Source organism: Hyla sarda, chromosome 1, assembly GCF_029499605.1.
Source record: "Hyla sarda isolate aHylSar1 chromosome 1, aHylSar1.hap1, whole genome shotgun sequence".
Lineage (NCBI taxonomy): Eukaryota > Metazoa > Chordata > Amphibia > Anura > Hylidae > Hyla > Hyla sarda.
The window spans coordinates 343,698,915-343,722,179 of record NC_079189.1 but is presented as its reverse complement, the minus strand read 5'-3'; the positions used below and the strand labels follow the sequence as shown (position 1 = coordinate 343,722,179).

The window sequence follows — 23,265 nt, the reverse complement described above, 5'->3', positions numbered from 1 at the left end:
ATTATTTATTTAGAATGTTTATTTTCCTTACAAGCAGAGAGCTTCAAAGTTAGAAAAATGCAAAATGTAAAATTTTTTCATAACATTTTGGAATTTTTCACCAAGAAATGATGCAAGTATCGACAAAAATTTACCACTAACATAATGTAGAATATGTCACGAAAAAACAATCTCGGAATCAGAATGAAAAGTAAAAGCATCCCAGAGTTATTAATGCTTAAAGTGACAGTGGTCAGAATTGCAAAAAATGCTCCCGTCCTTAGGGTTATAATGGGCTCCGTCCCCAAGGAGTTAATATATGGTTCCCTATGTAATTATAATACACTTTGCTATTTAATTGCTGTTAAAATTCTCATCCTTTATATGTTTCTAACGTGATTGAAAAAATGGCCACTAGGTGGCTCTGTTCTGTTTCCTGAAACAAGTCAAACAGTCAGTTTGGTCTCTTTCCAGCCTTACAGGAGACCAAACTCAGGAAGTGAGTGCAGGGTATGACGAGGCACAGCTCTCGCAGACTTTAGCGACGTTGTGCCTGCTGGGGAACACCCACTTTCTCCTGACAGGAGCTCACACAATATGAGCAAACGGAAAGGTATGATACAGAGCTTTTTAAAGCTCGGAATTTTTTTTTAAAGGCAGGAGGGGTGTAAGGAGTAGAAAGGGAATATAATCTGAGTAAGTTTAGAAAATATGCTTTGATGACAGGTACTATTTAACATGGATAAAACAATGTTCTTTAGACTGAGTTCGACTAAACGTTCTTTTACAACAAAAAAAAGGTTATACAAAGAGATAAAAATGTTACATTTGCACATTAGCAAACCTTTTCACTTCTACTGCCTTTTCTTACACAGCACACACCACCCACAGGAATGAATAAAATCCCATAAAAATCCTGTGCCAATTTAGTGTTTACAAGCTAGCGTTTTACAGCACAATAAGGAAAAGAAGACATTAGCTAGATTTCTGCATACAATAAGGTTCCCCGGACAATACGATAAATTAAATGATCGTTTCTATACAATTTTTTTTCATTCTAAATTCTTCATTTTCAACACTAGTCTTTTGTTAGATACAAAGATAACATAGCTCAGTAACACAGTGATTTAACTGATCCAATTTATTTTTAATAAATGTAGCTTAAATAAGTAGCTCTCAGACAGGGTTAGTTATATAGAATCAACATGTCTGATAGGGCTTTACATAAGATTTAATCAGTCACAATGCGTGCAGTCATCGAGTCTCATACACAAATACTAGGGTCTTTTTAAATGTTTCTTTCGAGGACTTTTTCATTGATGGCGTAGCCTCAAGATAGGCCATCAATAGGTGACAAATGGGGGTCTGACACCCAGCACCCCTGCTCATCAGCTGTTTGCCAGAGTCCACATATACGGTGAAGAGTGTGTCAGAAGCAGTCAGCTCTGTACATTGTATAATACCAATACCAAATTACTGCTGCAGGATCCCGGCAAGGCCACCCCACAATGTATGGAGTTGTCTGCTTCCAGCTCTGTTTACTGCATATTACATTGGTGTCATCTTGACAGTGCATGGCTGTGACACCTCCAACAATGGATTTATTGGGGACACATAAGTATTGGGGATACAGCGATCAGTTTGCTGACTTATTCGTTTATTGTCACACGCACACACTTGTGGTACCACCCAATCGCGCAATATCATGTTCGGTAGTACTTTGTTCATCAATTACATACACCCTACTGCAGCATTTTAATAACAGTGGTTGTTGTTTTTGCTGACTATTTTATATTATAGTTTTGGCTGCATTTCTTCAGTTAGTGTTGTTTTTTTTAAGACCCATGGAAGGATATCGCAGGGAAACTTGTCAGAAGAGTGGGAAAGTTTTCTTTGTAATTGTTGAGTAGTTATTGATGTAATTAACATTGTTTGCTTATTAAGGTGGTTATACTAGTGTGGATCATCTACTATTAGTGTTTTTGGCACAGCATAACTATTGATTTAATAATTTTTTCTTCCGATCATTTTTTTTATTCTTTATTTTGAAAAATGGGTGGATAGAGAGTTCAGAGCTGGAGAAGAAAGTAAGAAGGGGGATGGAGAAGGGAAGGAGCACGCAGAAGAGGATGTCTTCAATAGGGGTGTCTCCAGTAGAGGTAGAAAGCTGTACAGGGTCTATCTACATTGAATATGAGAAAACATAAATGTGCAATAGGTGTTCAGGAGGGCTGAGAGAGATCCTCAATAAGGAAAGCATGCCCTTTCAAGAAGTTCTAAAACTCTGACTTGGGGTACCAAGACTAAAAAAGGTGGCATTGGTGTCACATAGTGAAGCAGTAAGGTCTTCCATTCACTTAAGCTCACTGACCTTTGTGAGCCCCAATTACACAAAGAAGTAGCGTAGTTTGCAAGGCCTAGCCGCTCTGACTAGTGCTAATCTCACAGTGATAGAGAAGGTACCAAATCATTTGAAAGGTCTGTCATAACAAAAAATAAATAATAGTATCATCCACTGAACCACATCTCCACAGCATCATAGTTACATAGTTACATAGTTAGTACGGTCGAAAAAAGAAATATGTCCATCAAGTTCAACCAGGGAATTAAGGGGTAGGGGTGTGGCGCGATATTGGGGAAGGGATGGGATTTTATATTTCTTCATAAGCATTAATGTTATTTTGTTCCATGAATGTATCTAATCCTGTTTTAAAGCTGTTAATTGTTCCTGCTGTGACCAGTTCCTGAGGTAGACCGTTCCATAAATTCACAGTCCTCACGGAAAAGAAGGCGTGTCGCCCCTTGAGACTAAACTTTTTCTTCTCCAGACGGAGGGAGTGCCCCCTCGTCCTTTGGGGGGGTTTAACCTGGAACAGTTTTTCTCCATATTTTTTGTATGGGCCATTAATATACTTATATACGTTTATCATATCCCCCCTTAAACGTCTCTTCTCAAGACTAAACAATTGTAACTCCTTTAATCGCTCCTCATAGCTAAGATGTTCCATGCCCCATATTAGTTTAGTCGTGCGTCTCTGCACCCTTTCCAACTCCGCAGTGTCCCTTTTATGGACAGGTGCCCAAAACTGAACAGCATATTCCAGGTGGGGCCGTACCAATGCTTTATAAAGGGGGAGTATTATGTCCCTGTCCCTTGAGTCCATGCCTCTTTTTATACATGACAATATCCTGCCGGCTTTGGAAGCAGCAGCCTGACATTGCATGCTATTCTGTAGTCTGTGATCTACAAGTACACCCAGATCCTTCTCTACCAGTGACTCTGCCAGTTTAATCCCCCCTAAGACATACGATGCATGCATGTTATTTGTACCCAGAGGCATAACTTTACATTTATCCACATTGAACCTCATTTGCCAAGTGGATGCCCAGACACTTAGTCTATCCAAGTCATTGTCACGATGCCGGCTGGCAGGTAGTGGATCCTCTGTGCCAGAGAGGGGTGGCGAGGACCGCGCTAGTGGACCGGTTCTAAGCCACTACAGGTTTTCACCAGAGCCCGCCGCAAAGCGGGATGGTCTTGCTGCGGCGGTAGTGACCAGGTCGTATCCACTAGCAACGGCTCACCTCTCTGACTGCTGAAGATGCTGAAGATAGGCGCGGTACAAGGGAGTAGGCAGAAGCAAGGTCGGACGTAGCAGAAGGTCGGGGGCAGGCGGCAAGGATCGTAGTCAGGGGCAACGGCAGGAGGTCAGGAACACGGACTAGGAACAGACAAGGGAACACTTTCACTAGGCACAAGTGCAACAAGATCCGGCAAGGGAGTGCAGGGGAAGTGAGGTGATATAGGGAAGTGCACAGGTGGGAGCCAATTAAGCTAATTGGGAAGATTGGGCCAGGCACCATCATTGGTGCACTGGCCCTTTAAATCGCAGAGACCCGGCGCGCGCGCGCCCTAGGGAGCGGGGCCGCGCGCGCCGGGACAGGACCGAGGGAGAGCGAGTCAGGTACGGGGGCCGGGGTGCGCATCGCGAGCGGGCGCTATCCGCCTCGCGAATCGCATCCCGGCTGAAGGCGGGACCGCAGCGCACCCGGTCAGTGGATCTGACCGGGGCGCTGCAACAACGAAGATGAGGCGAGCGCTCCGGGGAGGAACGGGGACCCGGAGCGCTCGGCGTAACAGTACCCCCCCCCTTGGGTCTCCCCCTCTTCTTGGGGCCAAAGAACCTGAGGAAAAAAAACTCAATTTTTCCGGGATGAGGTCCGATGCACATTAGGAGGGGTTCTGTGTGGAAACGTACGAGACAGTCCAATCTTTTATTGTAAAAACAATAGATGTAGAGGGGTCTGGCGAGACTGGTCACAGGAACGTAGAACCTGTTGATGAGAGAGGCCAAAAAAAATTTTCCTGCAGATCCGGAATCCAAGAAGAGCATAGTAGAGAAGGAGAAGGTAGAGGCAGATATCCGCACAGGCACAGTAAGGCGTGGAGAAGCAGAGTTGACATCAAGAACTGTGTCACCTTTGTGCGGAGTCAGCGTACGTCTTTCCAGGCGGGGAGGACGGATAGGACAATCCTTCAGGAAGTGTTCGGTACCGGCATAGTACAGGCAAAGATTCTCCATGCGGCGTCGTGTCCTCTCTTGAGGTGTCAAGCGAGACCGGTCAACTTGCATAGCCTCCGCGGCGGGAAGCACAGGAACAGATTGCAGAGGACCAGAGGAGAGAGGAGCCGGGGAGAAAAAACGCTTCGTGCGAACAAAGTCCATATCCAGGCGGAGCTCCAGACGCCATCCGGAAGAACGCATGTCAATGCGAGTGGCTAGATGAATGAGTTCATGTAGGTCAGCAGGAGTCTCTCGTGCGGCCAGAACATCTTTAATGTTGCTGGATAGGCCTTTTTTAAAGGTCGCGCAGAGAACCTCACTATTCCAGGACAACTCATAAGCAAGAACACGGAACTGAATGGCGTACTCGCCAACGGAAGAAACACCCTGGGCCAGGTTCAGCAGGGCAATCTCGGCTGAAGAAGCTCGGGCAGGTTCCTCAAAGACACTTCGAATTTCCGAGAAGAAGGAGTGTACAGAGGCAGTGACGGGGTCATTGCGGTCCCAGAGCGGTGCGGCCCATGACAGGGCTTTTCCAGACAGAAGGCAGAACACGAAAGCCACCTTAGACCTTTCAGTAGGAAACTGGTCCGACATCATCTCCAAGTGCTGGGAACATTGCGAAAGAAAGCTACGGCAATACTTAGAGTCCCCATTAAATTTGTCCGGCAAGGACAGGCGGAGGCTAGGAGTGGCCACTCGCTGCGGAGGAGGTGCAGGAGCTGGCGGAGGAGAAGATTGCTGGAGAAGTTGCGACTGAAGTTGGTGCGAAATGGTGGACATTTCCGACAGCTGACGGGTTAGAAGGGCGATCTGTCGGGCTTGCTGGGCGGCCACCGTGGTGAGGTCAGCGACAACTGGCAGAGGAACTTCAGCGGGATCCATGGCCGGATCTACTGTCACGATGCCGGCTGGCAGGTAGTGGATCCTCTGTGCCAGAGAGGGGTGGCGAGGACCGCGCTAGTGGACCGGTTCTAAGCCACTACAGGTTTTCACCAGAGCCCGCCGCAAAGCGGGATGGTCTTGCTGCGGCGGTAGTGACCAGGTCGTATCCACTAGCAACGGCTCACCTCTCTGACTGCTGAAGATGCTGAAGATAGGCGCGGTACAAGGGAGTAGGCAGAAGCAAGGTCGGACGTAGCAGAAGGTCGGGGGCAGGCGGCAAGGATCGTAGTCAGGGGCAACGGCAGGAGGTCAGGAACACGGACTAGGAACAGACAAGGGAACGCTTTCACTAGGCACAAGTGCAACAAGATCCGGCAAGGGAGTGCAGGGGAAGTGAGGTGATATAGGGAAGTGCACAGGTGGGAGCCAATTAAGCTAATTGGGAAGATTGGGCCAGGCACCATCATTGGTGCACTGGCCCTTTAAATCGCAGAGACCCGGCGCGCGCGCGCCCTAGGGAGCGGGGCCGCGCGCGCCGGGACAGGACCGAGGGAGAGCGAGTCAGGTACGGGGGCCGGGGTGCGCATCGCGAGCGGGCGCTATCCGCCTCGCGAATCGCATCCCGGCTGAAGGCGGGACCGCAGCGCACCCGGTCAGTGGATCTGACCGGGGCGCTGCAACAACGAAGATGAGGCGAGCGCTCCGGGGAGGAACGGGGACCCGGAGCGCTCGGCGTAACAGTCATCTTGTAACTTATGCACATCCTCTATAGACTGTACCGTGCTACAAAGCTTGGTGTCATCTGCAAAGATAGAAACAGAGCTGTTAATACCATCCTCTATATCATTGATAAATAAATTAAACAACAGCGGGCCCAGTACAGAACCTTGGGGTACACCACTAATAACCGGGGACCAATCAGAGTACGAATCATTGACCACCACTCTCTGGGTACGATCCATGAACCAGTGTTCAATCCAGTTACAAACTAAAATTTCCAAACCCAAAGACCTTAACTTACCTGTCAGACGTCTATAAGGGACAGTATCAAACGCTTTAGCAAAATCCAGAAACACTATATCCACAGCCATTCCTCTGTCAAGGCTTCTACTCACCTCTTCATAAAAGCAAATTAGATTGGTTTGACAACTTCTATCCTTAGTAAACCCATGCTGGCTATCACTTATAATACAATTATCCCCTATGTATTCCTGTATGTAATCCCTTATAAGTCCTTCAAACAATTTACCCACAATGCACGTTAAACTTACCGGTCTATAGTTTCCCGGGGAAGACCTAGAGCCCTTTTTGAAGATTGGCACCACATTCGCCTTGCGCCAGTCCCTTGGCACAATACCAGACACCAGAGAATCTCTAAATATCATGAACAGGGGTACAGATATTACTGAACTTACCTCTCTAAGAACTTTTGGGTGCAATCCATCTGGCCCTGGAGATTTGCTTACATTTACTTTACTTAACTTACCTTGTATCATCTCTACATTAAGCCAGTTCAGTACATTACATGATGTTTTACCAGCACTGACCTGGCCAATTTCAGCTCCTTTTTCCATAGTGTATACAGAACTAAAGAACCCATCTGTGGCATATGAGAGTCACATTTTTTGTAGGGAAACTGCTTCTTGATACCTGGAGCTGATCAAGGTTTTGTGAGCAAGCATGAAATTGTTCAATCTCTACTATTTAGAAAGGGAGAGTAGATATAGCAACTGGCAAGCACTGAAGATAATAGAACGGAATGTGCCCTTAGTATATCTCAAGCAGTCTGCTTGAATAGAGGCAAGCAATTTTGGCAAATTGCAACTGTAAAGGAAAATGGGCTTTGCAGTGAGGTATATACCCTGGTATTTAATGTATTGAATGACCCATTTAACATTGTTTCTATGGAATATTAGTATTACTAAATTGCCTCTACTGCTTTTTGCCTATACCCTATATGTACTATTTGGAGACATAGATGTACAATAGAACATTCTAATTAGGCTCCAGAGCAGGATCACTCTTATTTTCTAGGAAGGGATTAACTAGGAACTATATAAGGACAAGAAATATTTAGGGTCTCAATTGATTTCCTTCCCTGCCAGTATATTTCATGAAAAGTCTGTGTTCATATCAATATTAGGAGCTCCATTAGCTGACTTAACTTAAATGCCATTCTTTTTGTTCACCAAAATCCTGCATAATAATGTGCATCCCAACGAAACCCCAACAGACCCCATTTAAAGTGAACGGGACCTGTCGGTATATGTTGGTATTGTATCACAATCTCCTTGCAGTGTGTGTAACACAGCTCCATAACACTGATGTGAACATAGCCTAAAGCAGTTTGTCTTATTCATCCAGCTATTCCACTTCATAGTGTGTTGTAGTGTATAGCATCATTCAGTGCGGTATCTTCAATCAATTTATGATTGCCAGTTTTTCTGAAAGACTACTTGTGGAGTGTATGTTAGCATTACCACAGTCTAGATAGGTTTACTATTACCAGAAAGTTAGTCCTGCATTTGGCTTGGCAGGGAATTGGGCCAGCTATTAGGAACTAGAAATAGTGTCAGGCCCTTTCAATTCACCTAGCCCCTACCTGGTTTCCAAGATGATTGTGTTACCATTGGCAACACTTTGTTGTACTTTGGGGGGTTAATAATGGTCATTAAAGGATAAATGGGTACTGTCAGAATTCTGAAATTTTTATATGTTGTACATCTTGGCAAAACATTGACCTTTGGAACATAGTTCATAAAATATGTAATCTGCATTTTATAGAAGTCATGGCTTATAAAAAAAAAAAGACCACTTGGGGTCCCCATACCATTCATAACATAATCATGTCCAGTCGCGGCATAATCTTTGTCCAAGCTAAAGAACAGGCAGGGCAAAGTCCAGGAAGTGAGGGCAGGACTAGCACTCCTCCATGCTCACTCCAGTCCTGTCTATCAGATCACTGTCTGAAAACACAAAGAAGGAGGAAACAGAGCAGCCCGTAGTGATTGGATGAAGAGACTCAGCACAGCAGACTCAGGGAGGAAGTGAATGCATGGCGGGCTTAGTGCTTGCCTCAGATACACCCCTTCATGTCAGAATGAGTAACCAGCAGAATGAAGGGATTTGTGATCCAAATACAGGAGCTTGACAAATATCAAACACATGTAAAGAATCTGCATAACCTAGTGGGTAAAATATAAAACACTTATTTTTTCTGTGATGTGACAAGTACGCATCAAGTTTTAAAAGGTTACGGTTTTGGTGGATTTGCTTCAGTAATTTGTGTCACATTCCACTTTTTTTTTTACCTTGTTATGATGATGACAGACAGGTTGGTGCAAGGACACAAGCAGCTGATTATCAGAGGTGTGAGATGTTGACCCCCACAAATCAGATATTGATAGCCTATACTGGGGATAGGCCATCATTGAAAATGTCCCCAAAAAACCCTTTAAGGCTGCATACATCATGTTTGCAGCCTACGGCTGCCAGATCCGGCTGGTGGACCTGTGCCGAAACCAACATCAAGTGATGCACTGATAAAACAATATTTGCACATTAACACTTACTTTTTTTGGCAGGCTTTGGACAGTGTAAATAAGACAGTCTGAAGACAGTAGCTCATGCAGTTTAATAAATTTGGCACATTTATAAATGTTGTCTAACTTCATATCACCTATTGGATGCTCACTTTATGCGAATACTTTGCAGCAAAATTTAGACACATGAGTTCATTCTACATTGGTCAGGCTTTAGTTATACCCGCCCTTTAATCCCTTTATGCTTTGTGGCACATATACCCTAAGTGATGGTTACTATGGATGTCACAATGATCTTAGGGGTACTGCCACTGTACCCACAAAATCACTGTTATATACAAATATGTATGCTCCTGTGTAACCACTAGGACTGGAGATAGCTCTGATCCCAGCAGTTTAAAGGTAATGTGTCCAAAAATGACCAATTGTTTAAATCAAGTTTTAAAGGGGTTATCCAGGAATCGAAAAACAGACCTAATTTTTTTCAAATATTGATCCCTGTCTGTCTGCACTTTGGGTGTGGTATTACAACTTGGCTCCATTCACTTTAATGGAACTGAGCTGTAGAACCGCACCCAACCTGGAGACAGACAGGGAGTGGTCTTTGAAAGAAATCTCTTGTTTTTTTCGATTCCTGGATAACCCCTTTGAAAGTTAGCTGAGACTTCCTGTTCTGTCTGAGATGCTAAGGAAGAGGCTGATGGTAAGTGAACTGTACAGGATTACAGTGAAAGGTGACAATAATAGATAGAAGACAATAGCCAATGCTAAAAGCTCAGTCTATGTCCACTGTGCTTGCTGTAAAGCATATAATAACATACAAAAAATAAAATAATAAATATCACAATATGAATATAAAAAATAATGAGAAAAAAGAACAGTATCTGGCTCCAATCAGTTATTGTCAGATGGAGGTGGCTTCCTCTGTCAGCTTATTAGGGCCCCTCAATATGATCGCATATTACATTGAGTCTCCTTAGCAGCTGAGGGCCTAACGAACCCAATCGGGACTTGCCTATAAGACTTCTCATAAGTTTTACACTGACAGGTGATAATGTAAATGTAACCAAACTGATGCTGAAAAAATACAACCTATCCAGCAAAAAACAAGCCCTTATATGGCTATATTGTCAAAAGAGAAAAAAAAGGTTTTAAGTCAGTTAATGTTTTTATTCGACAAAAGTACCAAAAAAACAGGGAAAAAAACACTTAGGACATGTGGTTGTTACGCCTAGCGCTCCGGGTCCCCGCTCCTCCCCGGAGCGCTCACGGCGTCTTTCTCCCTGCAGCGCCCCGGTCAGTCCCGCTGACCGGGAGCGCTGCACTGTCTTGGCCGTTGGGGATGCGATTCGCACAGCGGGACGCGCCCGCTCGCGAATCGCATCCCAGGTCACTTACCCGTCCCGGTCCCCTGCTGTCATGTGCTGGCGCGCGCGGCTCCGCTCTCTAGGGCGCGCGCGCGCCAGCTCTCTGAGACTTAAAGGGCCAGTGCACCAATGATTGGTGCCTGGCCCAATTAGCTTAATTGGTTCCCACCTGTTCCCTGGCTATATCTAGTCTCCTCCCTTGCACTCCCTTGCCGGATCTTGTTGCCTTGTGCCAGTGAAAGCGTTTAGTGTTGTCCAAAGCCTGTGTACCTGAACTTCTGCTACCCTTCCTGACTACGAACCTTGCCGCCTGCCCCCGACCTTCTGCTACGTCTGACCTTGCCTCTGCCTAGTCCTTCTGTCCCACGCCTTCTCAGCAGTCAGCGAGGTAGAGCCGTTGCTAGTGGATACGACCTGGTTGCTACTGCCGCAGCAAGACCATCCCGCTTTGCGGCGGGCTCTGGTGAATACCAGTAGCCTCTTAGAACCGGTCCACTAGCACGGTCCACGCCTATCCCTCGCTGACACAGAGGATCCACTACCTGGAAGCCGAATCGTGACAGTAGATCCGGCCATGGATCCCGCTGAGGTGCCGCTGCCAAGTCTCGCTGACCTTACCACGGTGGTCGCTCAGCAATCGCAGCAGATTGCCCAACAAGGACAGCAGCTGTCGCAGTTGACCGCCACGTTACAGCAACTTCTGCCTCTGCTACAGCAGCAACCATCTCCTCCGCCAGCTCCTGCACCTCCTCCGCAGCGAGTGGCCGCTCCTAGCCTCCGCTTGTCCCTGCCGGACAAATTTGATGGGGACTCCAGACTCTGCCGTGGATTTTTGTCTCAGTGTTCCCTGCATATGGAGATGATGTCGGACTTGTTTCCTTCAGAACGGTCTAAGGTGGCGTTCGTAGTAAGCCTTCTCTCAGGAAAGGCCTTGTCTTGGGCCACACCGCTCTGGGACCGCAATGATCCTGCCACAACCACAGTCCAGGCCTTCTTCACTGAACTCCGGAGTGTCTTCGAGGAGCCAGCCCGAGCTTCTTCTGCCGAGACTGCCCTGTTGAACCTGGTCCAGGGTAATTCTTCCGTTGGCGAGTATGCCGTACAATTCCGTACTCTTGCTTCAGAATTATCCTGGAATAACGAGGCTCTCTGCGCGACCTTTAAAAAAGGCCTATCCAGTCGCATCAAGGATGTGCTGGCCGCACGAGAGATTCCTGCCAATCTGCAAGAACTCATCCATCTAGCTACCCGCATTGACATGCGTTTTTCTGAGCGACACCAAGAGCTCCGCCAGGAAAAAGACTTAGATTTCTGGGCACCTCTCCCACAGTATCCGTTGCAATCTACGCCTGGGCCTCCCGCCGAGGAGGCCATGCAAGTGGATAAGTCTCGCCTGACCCAGGAAGAGAGGAATCGCCGTAGGGAAGAAAATCTCTGTCTTTACTGTGCCAGTACCGAGCATTTCTTGGTGGATTGCCCTATCCGTCCTCCACGCCAGGGAAACGCACGCACGCACCCAGCTCACGTGGGTGTGGCGTCTCTTGGTTCCAAGTCTGCTCATCCACGTCTCACGGTACCCGTGCGGATTTCTTCTTCAGCCAACTCCTCCCTCTCAGCCGTGGCCTGCTTGGACTCCGGTGCCTCTGGAAATTTTATTTTGGAGTCGTTTGTTAATAAATTCAGCATCCCGGTGACCCGTCTCGTCAAGCCGCTCTACATTTCCGCGGTCAACGGAGCCAGATTGGACTGCACCGTGCGTTACCGCACAGAGCCCCTCCTCATGTCTATTGGACCCCACCTTGAGAGGATTGAGTTCTTCATTCTCCCCAACTGTACCTCTGAGGTCCTCCTCGGTCTGCCTTGGCTCCGGCTTCATTCCCCCACCATTGATTGGACCACCGGGGAGATCAGGAATTGGGACTCTGCCTGCCACAGGAAGTGCCTCTCCCCCCCTCCCAGTCCCGTCAGGCAAGCCTCTGTGCCTCCCCATGGTCCCCGTCCTGGTGTCACACTGCTCCGTGCCAGGCCTCGCCCTCTGCCCTCCCTCCCCATTCCCACTCCTGCTGTACTGCCTGCCGTTGAGGAAACCCTCCATTCTTTCCAGGTGTCCTCATCCCAGGGGAGGCAGTTACCGGACAAAGAGAAGGGGAGACCTAAGGGGGGGGGTACTGTTACGCCTAGCGCTCCGGGTCCCCGCTCCTCCCCGGAGCGCTCACGGCGTCTTTCTCCCTGCAGCGCCCCGGTCAGTCCCGCTGACCGGGAGCGCTGCACTGTCTTGGCCGTTGGGGATGCGATTCGCACAGCGGGACGCGCCCGCTCGCGAATCGCATCCCAGGTCACTTACCCGTCCCGGTCCCCTGCTGTCATGTGCTGGCGCGCGCGGCTCCGCTCTCTAGGGCGCGCGCGCGCCAGCTCTCTGAGACTTAAAGGGCCAGTGCACCAATGATTGGTGCCTGGCCCAATTAGCTTAATTGGTTCCCACCTGTTCCCTGGCTATATCTAGTCTCCTCCCTTGCACTCCCTTGCCGGATCTTGTTGCCTTGTGCCAGTGAAAGCGTTTAGTGTTGTCCAAAGCCTGTGTACCTGAACTTCTGCTACCCTTCCTGACTACGAACCTTGCCGCCTGCCCCCGACCTTCTGCTACGTCTGACCTTGCCTCTGCCTAGTCCTTCTGTCCCACGCCTTCTCAGCAGTCAGCGAGGTAGAGCCGTTGCTAGTGGATACGACCTGGTTGCTACTGCCGCAGCAAGACCATCCCGCTTTGCGGCGGGCTCTGGTGAATACCAGTAGCCTCTTAGAACCGGTCCACTAGCACGGTCCACGCCTATCCCTCGCTGACACAGAGGATCCACTACCTGGAAGCCGAATCGTGACAGTGGTATCACTGTAATCATACTTGACCCTTAGACTTAAGACAAAAATGCAAAAAATATTTACAGAATTGCCAATAAAGAATGTGCCAATAAAAACTACAACTTGTCCCGTAAAAAATACAACCCATCATAAAGCTTTGTCAAGTGTAAAGAAAAAAAAATTAAAGGTTTTGGAATGAGCGGATAAAATTTTTTAATACGAAATCACTAATCCCTGAATACAGACCACATCCTCAACTGGTTAAAGTAATTGTAATAAGTAGTCCCATGTCCTTAAAGGGTTAAAGTAGTTTTTATATGTAGCCTTGAATACATTACACTGTCCAATGGTGTTATCGTTTTCTGTAAAGCATTTTGTGGGTTACTAATTCTGACAGTGAGAGCATCTGTGATATGTAGACATGTTTATATATATATATATATATATATATATATATATATATATATATAAATAACAAATTGATTTGTAAGATTTTAGCAAGGATAATGCAGTTGGAAATATTGGAGAACTGAATCGTAACAGACGTTGTGGAAAGGCAACGCTGCACACTGACTTCACCCACTGATAAATACATAGAATCTGTGCTATACAAATTCAATTGGCCCTTTAAGCAGCAATATTCATCTCCTTGCTCAGCAAGACAGAACTAAACGGTAGAGAAGGCAGCAGCCATCACATGCAAGAGTACCATTCCAGGGCTGGCTGTAATTGACTCAAAACACTGCAGCATGTAGAACGCAATCGTTCCAGGCCACTGAAGCACATAATAGGTTTTGGTTAGGATCAACATCATCTTAGACTATGGACAACAGACACTTTATCCACCTAGCAAGCCGAGCAGCTGGAGGCCTGAAATATTATTTTTACTCTCTCTTGTCCAACCTGCTTGTTTTCTCTGGAGATGGAGGTGTACACTATATATAACATAATGTTGTAGTCTTTACCAAAGCAGTTATTAGTTTAGCACCGCTAATGCGACATGCTATGTGCTTGAATTAGCTTGTTCAGACAAATGTCCCAAGAGATTAAAGCCCAAAAAGGCATCAAATATTGTGTACTGATCCCTTTCTACGTTTGCTTATGAATGTAAAGCTAAGCTTTTTTACTTTTGCACATGAAATTAGTTATGATAGGAAATATCTTATTGTAAAAACAGAGAACAGCACATAATGTTGTAAAGTACTATTATACTTAAAGGGTCACTCTCATTAAAACAAATTTTTGCTATTGCACTCCTTATGGTAAATGAAAAATATTTCTAATATACTTTGTTTAAAAAAAATTAAGTTTTCTATGTTTTATTTGTGCTTTAAAAAAGCTCAAGAGCACATTTCCCCCCATCTTATACACAGACTTTGGACCAAAGTCTAAACACAGGAAATGCCGCCTGGAGTGCTGAGGGGGGGGGGGGGGTGTCCAGCCTCGTCCAATCATAGCTCCTCTCACACATAACTGCCATATGCTGTTGGTTGGACACCCACCCCCACCCCCCTCAGCACTCCAGGCGCCACTTCCTGTGTTTGGACTTTGGTCCAAAGTCTGTGTATGAGATGGGGGAAAATGTGCTCTTGAGCTTTTTTAAGCACAAATAAAACATATAATTTTTTTTTTTTTTTTTAAAGTATATTAGAAATATTTTTCATTTACCATAAGGAGTACAATAGCAAAAATTTGTTTTAATGAGAGTGACCATTTAACTTTTTATGAATGGATCAAAACACAAGGCAGTGCTTACTATTAGGCCCTGGAGGCCTGCACCTAGGGCTTACAGGGGTGCCAGCTACTAGTATTAAAAATTACACATTTATTTTGCATAATCATCACCCCCCACCCCCGCACTCCTGCTTACAGCTGCTTTTAAAGTTATAACTGGCATCTTTTCCATGAGGGGGGGGGCTTACTGTGATAGTTTGAAGTATATAACAAGTGTCTTCTGCGGCTGTTGTAGGGATAGCACAGTGAGAAGTGAAGCAGGGGCCAGCTTTGGATGCTGTGACACCGAGAGATCAAACTGAGCACCAGCCCCAATGGCAACATTTCAGTATTGACCTTCTTCCTGGGGGAGATTAAAATGTTGCTGTTGGGGTGGGCACTCAGTCTCCCAGTGTCAATGTTCCCTTGCTGATGTATTTTTGTTGCACAAGCACCTTACTTTTGAAATTTATAGCATCTGGGCCGCGTGCAAACTATTCTCCTCTTACACATTTCTTACAGGTAGTAAGTAACCTTTTGGTTTACAGTGTACCTGTTATACTTAGGTCACTTTTGTGAGTACCTTCTTTATATTTAAAATACACCTTTTTTCTGTCTTGTAGGTTTATAGTAGTTTTATTCTTTGCATAAGGCAAATCTATACACTATTATCCGAAAACATAGGCCCAGTGTCACAGTAGTTTTTAATACTGATCCCTGACATTTGGACGTTATATATACTGCAGGTATTCGTAAGTAGTCTAAGTGGGATTAGGGAGACCAGGGACGTGCATACTAGTGTTGAGTGTTAATATTCGAATAGCGAATTTTTATCAGGAATATTGGCATTTATATTTAGAATTCAGCAAAATATATTCCTTATGACGAATATTTGTTTTTTTTTTTGTTTAGTTTTTTTCACAGTACACATCACAATGATGTGTACTGTGTAAATAAAAAGGGATATTCGCGAATTTTCGTATGTTTTCCTTCCAGCTTCCAGCTTGTGGTCCTAAGAAGGAAAATATATGAAAATTTGCAAATATCGGCACTTCCAGAGGACACTGATCCCTCCCTTCTTTTAGCTTGTGGGACAATGAGAAGGATGCAAATACAGTTATCAGAGGTTAGCAACCAATAGGAAAGTAGTTAGTTGAAAGATATAATCGCGCATGCGCATTTTGCAAATTTCATTATTGATTTCACATGAAAAAAGTGATCGAATATGCAAAATTCGCGAATATAGGACGAATATATTTGCAAATCGAATATGGCCTATGCCGCTCATCAATAGTGCACACATTGACTAGAAAGGGGGCTTGCGCCCCTGCCCTTTTTGATTCTCTTCCTAAAAGTGCCCTCTTCCTATGGTATGTAGTATAATGAGTGGTAATTGATCTGCACAGCTCAGCAATGGAGACTGAGAGGAGGGGGAGGGTAGGGGAGTAGAGAGAGAGCAGGGACATATCCCAGCTCTGCACTAGCACCTATACAGAGACAAAATCCCTGCTCTGCACAGCTCCTCCTGTCAGTTCAGACTACAGCAGAAACTACAGCAGAAAGTGAGTTAACCCATTATTGTACACAGACACAGGAGTCAACACTCCAACCCGGAGGAGTCTCAATCAGCAAGATACACAATGGGAAAAGCGGTCGCAATTCATTAAGTGCGGGGTGCGTATTCAGAGGAGCATAGTTCAGGTAAATCCAAGAATAGAAAAATCATGAAATTGCACTCACCGTTCTAGTAGAGACAAAAAAGACGATTTATTCAAACTTCACAGACAAGGTGTATGGTGCTATACAAAGATGAGATGTGGCTCTTCCAAATGAATGGGTGACAGTATATCCTTATATGAAGGACATACCTGAGCCCGCATACCACGCCAAGGTTTCTCAAGTGATGCAGGAGGTATGTCCTTCATATAAGGATATACTGGCTAATGTCTCAATTTTACATCAGTTTTGAGGGTTAGCTAATGTCATTGTTACATCCACCACACCAGTGCATTTATGTTTATGTTGTGTTTCTGTACTTCTCTATGTTCCCATCCACACACCCATTCATCGGGGACAGATGATATATGTTGGTCCTTGTGGTTGGTTGCAGACATCCTCCATTGTATGCATTTTTTTGCTGGGGATTGCCCATAGCAACGGACCACAAGTGCAGGACTTGCTATTACCTATAAATGCACACCAGCATTTGGGCTCGAGCACTTCCTGACATTTGAGACCACGTTCTTGTTGTGTTTGTTTTGTAATAATATAAAAAATGCGCCTTTATTATCATGTATAGGTAGCATTTAGATGCACCTGTGAGGCCAGCAACTCATCAGCCTACTTAGGTGGGGCTTATAGCCTGCTTCCTCCCTCCCATTGTTTGTGTGACCACACACTGGAGTTGACACTGGGAGCAGTCTGTAAGTCGGACCAAAAGCTTTTGTAATTGCGCATTTGCCCCTGTTTTCTTGCTTATCATGCACAGGCAGGTTTAGGTTAGGTCCCGCATCACTTGAGAAACCTTGGCGTGGTATGCGGGCTCAGGTATGTCCTTCATATAAGGATATACTGGCTAATGTCTCAATTTTACATCAGTTTTGAGGGTTAGCAAATTAAAAACAAGCAAAAGCGTTAAAATATGCAAACTTCATACAAAAACACTGTAATCCAGCCTTTCATTTAATCCGAGATTACTGTGGGCATTCGTTTTGAGAATCCATTTTACTTCGGCACAGAGTAAGGCTTTCTACCTATCAGTACCCGCTGTATAATTAACTCTTTCGATTCCATGAAAGGCTAGATCACAGAGAGAATCATGATGACATCCCTTGACATGCTGAATAAATCTCGGAGACTCCTTTTGTGACTTGATTGAATATAGATGTTCTCTAAACCGTGTGAGTATGGATCTTTTGGTGCTGCCTATATAAAACCGGACCCATGTACATACAATAGTGTAGACTACCCATTGAGTTCTGCAAGTTATTATCTTTAACAAAAATATCTACACCTCCAATTTGAAAATATTTACCAGGTAGAAAATAACTACACCATGAACATGATCCACATTTATGATTGCCGGTAGGACTGCAATTAGCTAACCAGTCTGAATTGTGCTTAGAAACAAAAGAACTTTTAGTTACAACATTCAATTCTTGCATCTTCTAAAAGCAAAAAGCGGGTTGTCATGTACTAATTGTCCTAGGACAGGGTCATTTTTAATTAGAAACCAATTTTTCTCACTGCCGATTTGATGGTGTCAGATATAGGGCTATATTTAAAGGAAAGGTGAAAATGAGTGGTGTCATTTGTAGCGACTTTATGCTTTTTACGTTTTTTGAACAGAAGATTCCTCCTGTCTTGCAGAAAGGTTCTATTCAGAGCCTCTTTGAGGATGCTTTCCGGATATCCTCTGGTATGCAATCGCTTCTCCAACTCTGCAGCTTGTTTAAGAAACCCTTCATTTGAGCTGTTAATACGACGCAGGCGCAGAAATTGCCTATACGGTATGGCCCTTTTAACATGCTCAGGGTGGTAGTTGTCGAAGTGGAGAAGAGAATTGCATGCAGTAGGCTTCCTGAAACCTGACATGGAAACCTGACCATTCTCAAGTTGGACAAGGACATCCAAGAACTCCAGTTTTCTATCATCAATTTTATAGGTAAACCTGGGGTTCATGTCATTTGTGGAGTTAAAAAAAGAAACAAATTCCTCAAAATCTGTTCGAGTGCCATCCCAGGCGAACATGTCATCTACAAACCTGAGTTAGCATTGAGCAGATTTGAGAAAGGGGATGGAGACCGAAAAAAACGAAATGTTGTTAGGATATGGCTACATATAAATTTGCTAACATGCAAGCTACGGGCATGCCCATAGCCACCCCCCGACCTGCACGTACCATTGTTCATCAAATTGGAATCTATTATTATTCAAAACAAAAGAAAGAGACTCGCAAACAAAGTTTATAAGACCTTCACCCTTGTCTGTGGCACTTAAAAGCCAATTCAAGAACTTGGAGAGAGGTTCGGTGACTGAACCCACCCCGGAGACAATAGGTCCACTGGGAGGGGGGGGGAGTTAGCGTTTTGTGTACCTTGGGGAGAAAGTACCATTGTGGGGGGGCCGGACAAGGGGGGATGAGTTTTTCCACTTTTTGCTTGGAAATGACTCCCAAGTCAACATATTTTCTTAATAAAGTGCATAGTGTGGCTTTTGTTTTTTTCTATCGGACTACCCCGCAAGGTCACAAAAATTGCTTCAACAACAAGTTGAGATGAAAATTGCGTCTCTACAACAAATTATTAAAGAGCAAAAACGTAATATGTACATCAGAGATCAACTGGACTATGATTTAAATAAAGTTTTTTCTTACAATATAAGCAGACGTCAACGCTTAAAGGGGTATTCCAGGCAAAAGCATCTTATCTCCTATCCAAGATGTCTGATCGCGGGGGTCCTGCCGCTAGGACCCCCGCGATCTCCCTGCAGTAGCCTGCATTCTATGCGTAGCTGCGTCTGCAGTTTCGGAAACCGCCGGGATTCCAAGATGGGGACGTGACGTCACACCACGCCCCTCCATTAATTTCTATTGGAGGGGGCGTAACAGCCGAAACGCCCCCTCCCATAGACATGAATGGAGGGGGCGTGGCGTGACGTCATGTCCCCATCTCGGAAGGCCATCGGTTTCCAAAACTGCAGACGCAGCTATGCATCGAATGCGGACTGCTGCAGGGAGATCATGGGGGGTCCCAGTGTTGGGCCCCCCGCAATCAGACATCTTATCCCCTATCCTTTCGATAGGGGATAAGATGTTTTTGCCCGGAGTACCCCTTTAAGGAAAAATAGAGGAAAAAAGAAGTTCACAGACTTCTGGACCACAAACTCAGAGTCTAGTGGAGCAGAAGACGCAGCTAGACAAAAAAGTAAAAATAAGAATAAAAACATCATTAAAATAAAAAATATAGCTGAAAATGATTCACACATAGTTGTTGTGAACACAAGAGCTTCATCTTCCTCTAACAGCATCCCTTTAGAAGGAAGACAAGGAGGGGTTCTAGACATAAAAGAACAACAGAACACATAAAGAAGACAGGGGAGCAGACAAAGAGGAAGAAAGTCACAAGGCACGAATAACACAAGATCTGGATACTTGTACCATCATTAACCTGACCGACGTCGAGTAGGACTCTGACACCATTGCAGTCCTTTCACGCGGTCTCAATTTTTGTTTATCGCAGAATTTTGATATTGTGGAGTTCGAAATCGATCTTTTTAAATGCATACGTAAACTTAACCTTAAATTGTTTGCAAATAAAGAATGTAATTTTTCTTGTTTGACTGGAGAAACCCCTGTCTCTATAGGCCCCCTAGGCTTCAGTGTCCTCAATGGAGCCTCTAGCACAGATTTAAATTGTTTAGATACATTAAAATATCTTTTTGTCCACCGGTTACTCCTGGCAGCAATCTTGACCTTTTTCAGTTAAAAGTGCTTGAGGAAGTTAGGACTCTGGTTTATTCTCCGGCTCCCCGCAATCTCACTTACACTGAACAAAAAGCATTAGACCGCCTTAAGCAAAGAGATGATATTATTATATGTGAAGTTCGATCTGCCCCCTAAACTTTAACATTGCGGTAAACTTTGACCCTGTGAGTCAGAGTCAGCAGACACATTACAGCCAATCAGCAGCAGTCCCTCCCTTCCAGACCCTCCTACCTCTTGCACGGACGCCATTTTACCCTCATTCAGCATGCTGCAGGCTTAGGAAGTGGAGGGTCAGAGAAGCTGCTCCTGCTGTATAGGGAAAGCGATAGCTAGGTTGCTGCTAGGTGATGTATTCAAGGTCCAGTTTACTTCTAAAGCACTAGTGTAACATCTGCTTTAAGGACAGCACCCAAAAAGCCCTTTTTAGGGCTGAAAGATATCAGTCCATGTGTCTTGCAACTCCTGGTTGGGAGGGAACCGCTGGTTAAAAGGGGTACTCCAGTATAAAACTTAATTTCCTTCAAGCAACTAACTACTACAGTATTCAAAGGGCTGAAAGATATCAGTCCGTGTGTTTTGCAACAGCTGGAGGCACCCTGGTGGGGGACCACTGCTTAAAAGGGGAACTCCGCTGGCAAGATTTTTTTCTTTAAATAACTAACTACTACAGTATTCAAAGGGCTGAAATATATCTGTCCGTGTGTTTTGCAACAGCTGGAGGCACCCTGGTTGGGGACCACTGCATAAAAGGGGAACTCCGCTGGCAAGCTTTTTTTCTTTAAAGCAACTAACTGCTACAGTATTCAAAGGGCTGAAATATATCAGTCCGTGTGTTTTGCTACAACTGGAGGCACCCTGGTTGGGGACCACTACTTAAAAGGGGAACTCCGCTGGCAAGCTTTTTTGCTCATTGTCACACTAGTGCAAATCACATTTGGTGTGACAGTTGTGCAAATTGAAAAAAACTAACCTTTTTTGGCTGTTAAATAAAACCAGTCGTCACTGTCAGTTCACGTCACAGTTGCCAGTTTTTTGCCTGCAGGGCAAATTGTGTCACCATAGTGCAAATCACATTAGGTGTGACAGTTGTGCAAATTAAAAAAACGTACCCTGAACCCCCAAAGTTCTGAGGACTTAGTTGACTGGCTATCACAAGACACCCAATCTACTACAGCTTCCACTCGGATCCTTGATGCACCATCCTTCTCCTCCTCTAGCTTAGCTTCGGGCACCTCTCATGCTACCACTTCCCCGCCTGCCGCCACCACCAACACTAGCACCACTGCAGCTTTACTTGATCCATCAGAGGAGTTATTTACACATCAGTTTGAAGACATGAGTGATGCGCAACCATTATTGCCAGAGGATGTAGTTAACAGGGATATGTCTCAGTCAGGCAGCATTACACACATGGACGTACGGTGTGATGATGAAGTTGTAACCACTGCTGCTTTCTTTCTTGAGGTGTCAGATAGTGGTGAAGGTGTTGATGAGGGGGAAAGTTCAGATGGGGAGACAGAGAGGAGGAGGAGAGGAGTTGGAAGCAGGGAGAGGTTGTCGCAAGGGGCTAGTGGCACAGTCAGACAGCATGCATCGGCACCCGGGGTCAGCCAGACGGGACACCAATCAACGCATGCTGTTGCCACCACCAGAATGCCATCATCGGTCAACAATGCAGTCATCAAGCAGAGCTCAGCAGTGTGGCATTTTTTTTGTGTGTCTGCCTCTGACAACAGCGAGGCCACTTGTAACCTGTGCCATAAGAAACTGAGTCGTGGGAAGTCCAACACCCACCTAGGCACAACTGCTTTGCGAAGGCACATGATGTCACATCACAAACGCCTATGGGATCAACACATCAGTACAAGCAGCACACAAAGTCAAAACCTCCATCCTCCTCCTGGTCCAGCATCTTTAGCCAGGTCAACCACTGCTGCCCTCCTTGCCCCCTCTCAACCATCCGCCTCTCCGTCTCTCACCTTGAGCAGTTCCTGCTCACCTGCCCACAGTCAGGTGTCTGTCAAGGAGATATTTGAGCGCAAGAAGACAATTTCTCAAAGTCGCCCCCTAGCCCGGCGTCTGACAGCTGGCTTGTCGGAACTGCTAGGCCGCCAGCTTTTACCATACAAGCTGGTGGAGTCTGAGGCCTTTAAAAAATTTGTAGCCATTGGGACACCGCAGTGGAAGGTACCCGGACGAAAGGCAATCCCCAACCTTTACTCCATTGTGCAAAAGGAAATTATGGCATGTCTGGCACACAGTGTAGGGGCAAGGGTCCATCTGACCACTGATACCTGGTCTGCAAAGCATGGTCAGGGCAGGTATATCACCTACACTGCGCATTGGGTAAACCTGGTGACGGCTGCCAAGCATGGAATGCGTGGCACTGCAGAGGAGTTGGTGACACCACCACGACTTGCAGGCAGGCCTGCTGCCACCTCCTCTACTCCTCCTACTCCATCCTCTTCCATAACATCCTCGGCCGAGTCCTCTTCCATTGCTGCCCCCCCCCAGCTCCCCAGGTGCTATTCAACATCCCGGATACGGCAGTGTCACGCCATCTTGGGGTTGACTTGCCTCAAAGCGGAGAGTCACACCGCACCAGCGCTCCTGTCGGCCCTGAATGCACAGGTGGACCAGTGGCTGACTCCGCACCAACTGGAGATCGGCAAGGTGGTTTGTGACAACGGAACAAATTTGTTGGCGGCATTGAGGTTGGGCAACTTGACACACGTGCCGTGCATGGCACATGTGTGTAATCTGATTGTACAACGCTTTGTGCTCAAGTACCCAGGCTTATGGGATGTCCTGAAGCAGTCCAGGAAGGTGTGTGGCCATTTCAGGCGTTCCTACACGGCCATGGCGCACTTTTGAAA

General features: G+C 45.8%; 1 protein-coding gene across 1 annotated transcript in view; it reads left to right on the top strand.

Annotated features, from left to right (window-relative positions):
* The first annotated feature begins 566 nt into the window (after positions 1 to 566).
* The window catches only part of MOB3B (MOB kinase activator 3B), a 208,847-nt gene continuing 186,148 nt past the window's right edge, over positions 567 to 23,265 (top strand). The window contains exon 1 of the mRNA XM_056520891.1: positions 567 to 592. The gene's annotated coding sequence lies outside the window, so the exon portion shown is untranslated. The remainder of the gene's footprint in view (positions 593 to 23,265) is intronic.